This window comes from Saccoglossus kowalevskii, chromosome 9 (genome assembly GCF_978046115.1).
Source record: "Saccoglossus kowalevskii chromosome 9, keSacKowa6.1, whole genome shotgun sequence".
NCBI lineage: Eukaryota > Metazoa > Hemichordata > Enteropneusta > Harrimaniidae > Saccoglossus > Saccoglossus kowalevskii.
The window spans coordinates 38,626,372-38,633,110 of NC_140649.1; the positions used below are offsets into that span (position 1 = coordinate 38,626,372).

Genomic DNA, 6,739 nt, shown 5'->3' on the forward strand with positions numbered 1-6,739 from the left:
AGTATGTCCCTTGTAGGAGGTGATTTATTCCCTCTTCACTCCTAATATAATTCAAGAGCCAGTAGTCCGTCGACATCCGGGACATTAGAGTATAGCGATGACACGTTTATCGCTATAATGGCTTCCGGTGGTAGGGATTGGGAAATTGAGCAGTTTGTATACTAAGGAAATATGACAGTAATTGTTGAACTAAATGCCTCGAATGGTGGTCAGTAAATTCCGCGATGCGTTTAGTACAAGAATTGCGTCCAGAAATAATGGGTCTGGGTGCCCTCAGGTTTATGAATTTTAGGTATAATGAAAAAATACAAGAGTACCTGGATGGAACGGTTTGAGGTAATCAGTAGTATCTTTTGTTGAGCTCAGTCAGCTCGATTTTGAGTAGTCTGTAATGATTGTTGTTGTTAAGTATTGTGTTAACCTGAGATATATATTCTGCAGTATCCAGGACGACAAGTGTGCCACATTTGCCACCGCCCTTTAATTACAGCTTAACGCTCAGGGAGGATCATGTTGTCGCGTACGTGGGAGAGGGCGCTGTTCGTTATTTTCATTCTAAACAATTTCAAAGCTGGTTCCCTGTCATGTAGTGGTAAAAAACGGGACTTTAGTTTTGTAAAAAATGTTTGTCAGAAAAGTCTGGTTTGGGGCCAAAACCTAACCCCTTACCAAGAATACTAATATCGTCTGCGTTAAGTTGTTTCGACAACAAATTAACAACCATTCAATCTATTCACACATCTTTATAGTTGGTACTTTTGACCGTTTGCCCTGTCTGGTGCGCCTGGCAAAATGTCTGTGATGACTATGTTTGATTACCCTACAGTTATAGAAAAGATACAAGATTAAATCAGTGACGCTCCCAGGTTTATGAGGATCATTGTAGATGTGAGGCTACGAACTTACACGGGGAAACAGATCCTTCGTTAGCTTCACTTCCGGTCATGTTATCCCACGTTGACTGGTAACTATGCTGTCTGTGTAGTGATAAAACAACATGTTTCTTGATGCACACAATCATGCGACCTGTATACTTTAAAAAAATAATATGTAAATGTAATGTTACTAACTGTTCGATTATGTCACAGTTATGTGATGGCAGAGACATTTTCGTAGTTGTTGAAATAGTTTCTTTCTAAACAATGAAAGTTGATCTCTGGAAATGAATAAATTTGAACGTTAAATAAAACATACTTGATGTTCGCAAAAATTCAAGTTTCTAAAAGTGGCCGTTCAACAAAAACAAAAATCTATGTTGCTCGTAAGTCCAAGTTTGGCAAACTGTTATAATTGTGGGTGTGGTTTATACTATATGGACGCTCATTGCTAGAACAATTCAGCATTTCGAAATATCGAAAGATTTATTCATGTATACACACAAGTACACACCTTACATTTCTAAACAGAATACAACAATATGGTAATATCCTGGTTCTTCATTTTACCGATTTATTTATTCTTTAACGAGACACTTTATTTGCGGCCGGCTTCATTCGCAATTAGTGATATTTGTTAAAATATTACAATTTTAAATATTTGTTGGATTTTTTATACCTGGATTTACAATTCCCATCACTAATTAGATATAGTGTCGGCGTTTATCCAAACAAGCCAATTTAAAAAAAATCCAAAATCTCAAAAATGTTTTGTTTTGAATTTAAGATAATTGTAATGGGTGTACTTTGGTGGTCCTAATTCCATGCCAATAAAACGAAAAGTTCCTGTTGAATGGTTGGAGGACGCAACGATAAATACAATAGCACAAGGAACGATATTAGTGGTCTTCATTCCAAGTCAATAGAACGATAAGTGGGGTGGTTGGAGAATGTTAAATTGTTATTTTTCAGCTTGAGGGGGAAATTGCAAAGCAATGACGAAGTGAACAAAATATATTTTATTCCTTCTAAGCGTGAAAAATGGCACACTCCTTACATCCGGTCACATATAACAGGTGGTTGTCACGTGATTGCATCCTTAAGTCAAAATAACGAGTGACGGATGATTATAATCCGCGGGAAATAATTAACGGACTAATCTACGAATCAATTTAGAGATTTCGGAAACTATTTGATTTAATATTCATATTTGGGCACCAGTCAAAAAGATCACACAAACATATAGTATCGGCTATGAATAAATTATCGCCGACGCCTTTCAGCTGAAATTACTAGTAATTTTAATCTGAGTTGCGCCCTCTCTGGCTGGTTAACGTTCAAGATTCTCGTTGAGGGCGCACATCATGCGACATATACTAGTACTACATGTACGTGGATAAGATAAGCTGCTTGATTTGTGGACGAAATAAGACAAGTTCGTCAATATATTATGCATAATTGCGATGACAAATATAACTTGTTAATATTTTATGAGGCGAGATGTGTTACGTCACACACACAAAGAATAGTTTCTCGTTGGATGCTAAATTAGCTGAATAAATATAGATTATAATAAAAGTGCGAAGCAATTAACCTGCATCCTTTCATTCCTTTCATTTGTTTGTTTTTGTAATAGTTAAAACGACATTTGTGGTATCAAATGAGTAAACATTGATAGTGTGTCAGGTCATCTGGACTATGCAGATCTATGTCAAATCAAAATAAAGACGTACCGGATGCCAGACTGGAACCGGCGCTCGCGCAGGGCATCTAATCGCCTAGTTTCACGGCGTCACAACACGGCTTCCCCTCGGCCACCGGGCATCCCCACCGAGTTTATAATGTGCAGAGAGCGTGAAACCCGCCCACGCCGACCCACGCCACACAGCGTAGCTAGACATTGCGGCAACCTAGGCGATTATGTGCCGTACGTGAGCACCAGTTCGAGTTTCACACACAGTACGAGTTTACGTTGATTTGACGTAGTATTTACCTTGCCGTTTATTCGGTTTTAATTACTTGCTTTACTTTCTGTCGGCAGTATTTATGAGTTTACAATTATTTCTCAGTACTTAATCACAAGATAATTGGAACCAATATTCGTTGTACAGTAATAACATCACAATGTGATGTGCTGGGAAACAGAACGTTGTTGCGCGCAAAAAAGAAAGTAACATTTCTAAATTCATTGATTATAATCAGTTTGTTTATGCATAAAATCGTGACTAGTACCAGGACACGACGTCAGGCACGATATTCCAATGGTCATATTAATCAGCATTAAATAAGTTACTTCTGGACAGGAGGGATTATCGAGAATCGATAATCTCAGTCAGATACAGGTTGTATAACCGGATCAGATCAGAGGTCAAATTTAGACTGAAAACATCGCAGCGTTACTAACTAATGCACCAATCTATTTGTGTCACTAAAGGACATGTTGACTCATTTTGCATTTGTTTGTGCTTAATTGTACTTACTGTTCAATAACATTTTTTAATCATTATCTGTAGGTATGGTAACATAACTCCTTGCGTCATAGAAATGATGAAGACAACAAGTCTGGAGGTGAAAGAGCGATGTACGACACACACGCGCATGCAATGTACTAGATGTTGTATGCGCCAGTGTTTTAACACTAATTTTTTACCGAAATATTTGAATTGTCAAATGAGACGCACAGAGAACGCAATAGTTTATATTATCGTGTGTTTTTTTACAATAAAATAAAATTTACAAGTCTATCGTTCTACCAGTAGTTATGTTCATATAACTGTCTCAAAGTAATAACGTTTTAGGCTATTAATAGCGCTCAGTGATTTTATAGTGAATGACGTCATTTCCGTTAAGTGTCATTTAATTTATAGTGATTCAATTGCTCAAAAATACCTTTGATTACAAATATGGAGGCTGTATCTGTCCGGGCAATTGCGTTCATGTACTATAAGCAGCATAACCACCAACCCACCCAATCACATCTCCACGTTTTTATTCCGTAGTCTAGCAGTAAAACAACAGTACACACTGACCACTTCACTGCAAATACGTAGAGTTTCTTTTTGGAAGACTACTGACTGATCGTAAAGATCGTAAGCATCTGGCACGATCGTATCGTATGATGTTGTCTCTGGTTTGGCCAGTGGAACGCTGCCCAATACCTGGAAAATAAAAGATTCCTCCGATTTAATTTGGGTATACCAATGCATGCACATTAGAAATATCAATCAAATGTTGCGGCGGCATAAAAGGATTCGTGTATAAACAATTAAAATTTGCTTTGCGTATTTCAGCGGTGTTTTTACTGTGTTCTATACGAATTTAACCTGACACTCATTACTTGGAAACAAGAAAACTAACAATTCCTAACATTTAGCGCTTTCATAGTACAATATGCTCTTATGCATATGACAATCTCTCCGTTAGTGTCGTCATTTCCGGTTGAAATTGACGTCTTTGCGATCACCTATGGCGTCAAGACAAGAAATGAAGGTGTTGTTATTCTAAACACTAATCCCTTTCTTATCCGATCTTTGACGTCAGTGATTGTCGGGTTCACGCTCCGTGTTGGTAAAGTTCATTCATTAAATACCATTATTACAAATCTGTGACGTTCCCAGTGGAATCAGGTGATAGTCACTGTTTTTTGATAACAGACAATATCCTTTCTGAAGTTTCAACCAAGTGTGCATTCATGTTGTTTTGGGATTTAACGCTAACATTAACAATCCTTTTTGCCAAGACACGAGTTACTATTTTTCCCAAAACATTGAACCGAATTTGTGCATAATAAATCTCAGAAACAAGAAAATGTGGAATGAGCACACTGTAATACATGCATTGAACTGCGGCGCGCACATCGCGTATAAAATACGAAACTCGTGTTTAAAGGGCGGTAGTCGTCGCGCTGCGCATGTGCGACATTCGTGTTGATAAACATTGACTTTTCCATAATCCAATGGAAATCACAAGTATGAGGTTTGACCTGGGCGCGACTAACACTAATTTCCGCCGGTGACTCCCTCGATACCTTCTAAACACTTAATATAAATACCTCCGTTTTTACTCGTTGATCTGCACAACAGTCAAAGTCACCATCTTTGTTTACATGAGACCCATATATCTCGCGCATGCGTGGCGCGACGACTACCGCCGTTTTAACTACATTCGAACCAACACTGTGCGAAGACTACCGCCCTTTAAACTATATTCAAACCCACACTGTGCGACGACCACTGCCCTTTAAGGTGTAGCTCAATTCAGATTATTATTTATTGCATAATGTGTATTGCATTATGGGAGAGAATGTCCTATTGTATATAATATAAAATTATTATCACACTGGGAACTCACTAAATGAAATGTTAAGTTTTTTTAATGTTTTTACAATTTTAGAATTCATAACAACACTGTGTCATTGAGCAAAATCCCGAAATAGTAAGAAATAATGTCACTATAGAAACCGATGTAAAATGTTCTGACTGGTGTTCCTCAAAACAATTTTCTGGTGACCCCGATGACCCTACTTTTTTTTCTTATTTTTTTGTATCCTGGTGGCATTAAGTCTATAATAATCAAAGTAAGAAGAAGACGACATATCATCTTACACTGGATCCTCACTACTGCCATCGTCAAACTTCTACGGTTGCAAAGGTGGGAATAGTTCGTCGCCCTTCTTGATAGTAATTGCTTCCCATAGTGACGTGGTTTGTCTTGCACAGTTACTTGTTGACGTTTATGGTAAATCAGTGCGTGTTGTCGTCAATGATAGAGGAGAACTGTAAACGATGTTATGACATATTTACCTGGAGACTTTGTAACGTCATTAATCGTTGATAACCAAGTCGTTGTATATTTTGGCGACAGAGGAATTTCACCACAATTTACGACGACGTTCGCCTGGTTTTACAGCCAATGAGACTCTGTGAAACACGCACATGCGCGGGGTTAGATTTTGGCACGATTATAGTCGGTTAAGAAACGTCTTTACGGAGAGGCGCACCGTCTTGATTTGTGCATTATTGCCCGTTTACATGGCGATTAATTGACTCAACGGAGGTTGTTTGTCTACATTATTATTCCAGTTTGCACTCTCTGAGATAACAAACATCAGAATTGCCAATATACGCACTGCGCCTGTTAGGAACAACAATCCCTACGTCGGAAAACCTACCCCAGATCCCGACGAGAGACACCTGTTGTCCAGCTTGGATGTTGAAGGTACGGTAGTTCAAATTTAACTACGAGATATGCAAGATATATCAACTAATAGGTAGTTTCTGTGTGTACGCACGATGGATACCCGAGATATGACAACAAGGCAAACAGGTTTGTATGCCAACCACAAAAGTAAACCATGGACTATTCCTACGATATCTCGACAACAACAGTGCTCGTGGGAAGATCACAACGGGAGCGTAGGCTCATCGGGAAAAACCGATGATCCCAAAGCTAATATCAAATCTCTGCGAATTGACAGTCCTCGAACATCGCCGACAAAAAACAACCTTATAACAGCGACGCTATCTCCCGAAATATCTCGCAAAAAACATGTAAGTTTTGCGAATTACGTTGCCCCGGGAAATCAGGACACCGGGCCGGACACTGTGGCGCCGCAAATATTAATATACGACGCGGAAACATACGTCGAAGATAGCGACCATGCTCGACAGGCACACCGGTGCATGCCAGGTACTTCATCGGTATTTCAGCAAGCGTTAAATTCCTTAAAAAACAAACCGCTGGATTCTGATTCTGCGTCTGCAAGTAGCTCGACCCATAGTTCTCCTTTGCCTGGAGATCTACACGTCCGGCGATCGTCGCTTATTGCTGCAATGGCGGAACTCGAATTGTCGGACGTAAAAGAC

At 39.0% G+C, this 6,739-nt stretch overlaps 1 long non-coding RNA gene across 1 annotated transcript; it reads right to left on the bottom strand.

The window, feature by feature from the left end:
• Nucleotides 1-3,570: 3,570 nt before the first annotated feature.
• On the bottom strand, nucleotides 3,571-5,774 carry LOC144352905 (uncharacterized). The gene is made up of 2 exons (XR_013420711.2): nucleotides 5,678-5,774; nucleotides 3,571-4,033 (listed from the first exon to the last, which is right to left on the bottom strand). It is a non-coding gene; the product is annotated as an uncharacterized LOC144352905 (long non-coding RNA).
• Nucleotides 5,775-6,739: the final 965 nt, after the last annotated feature.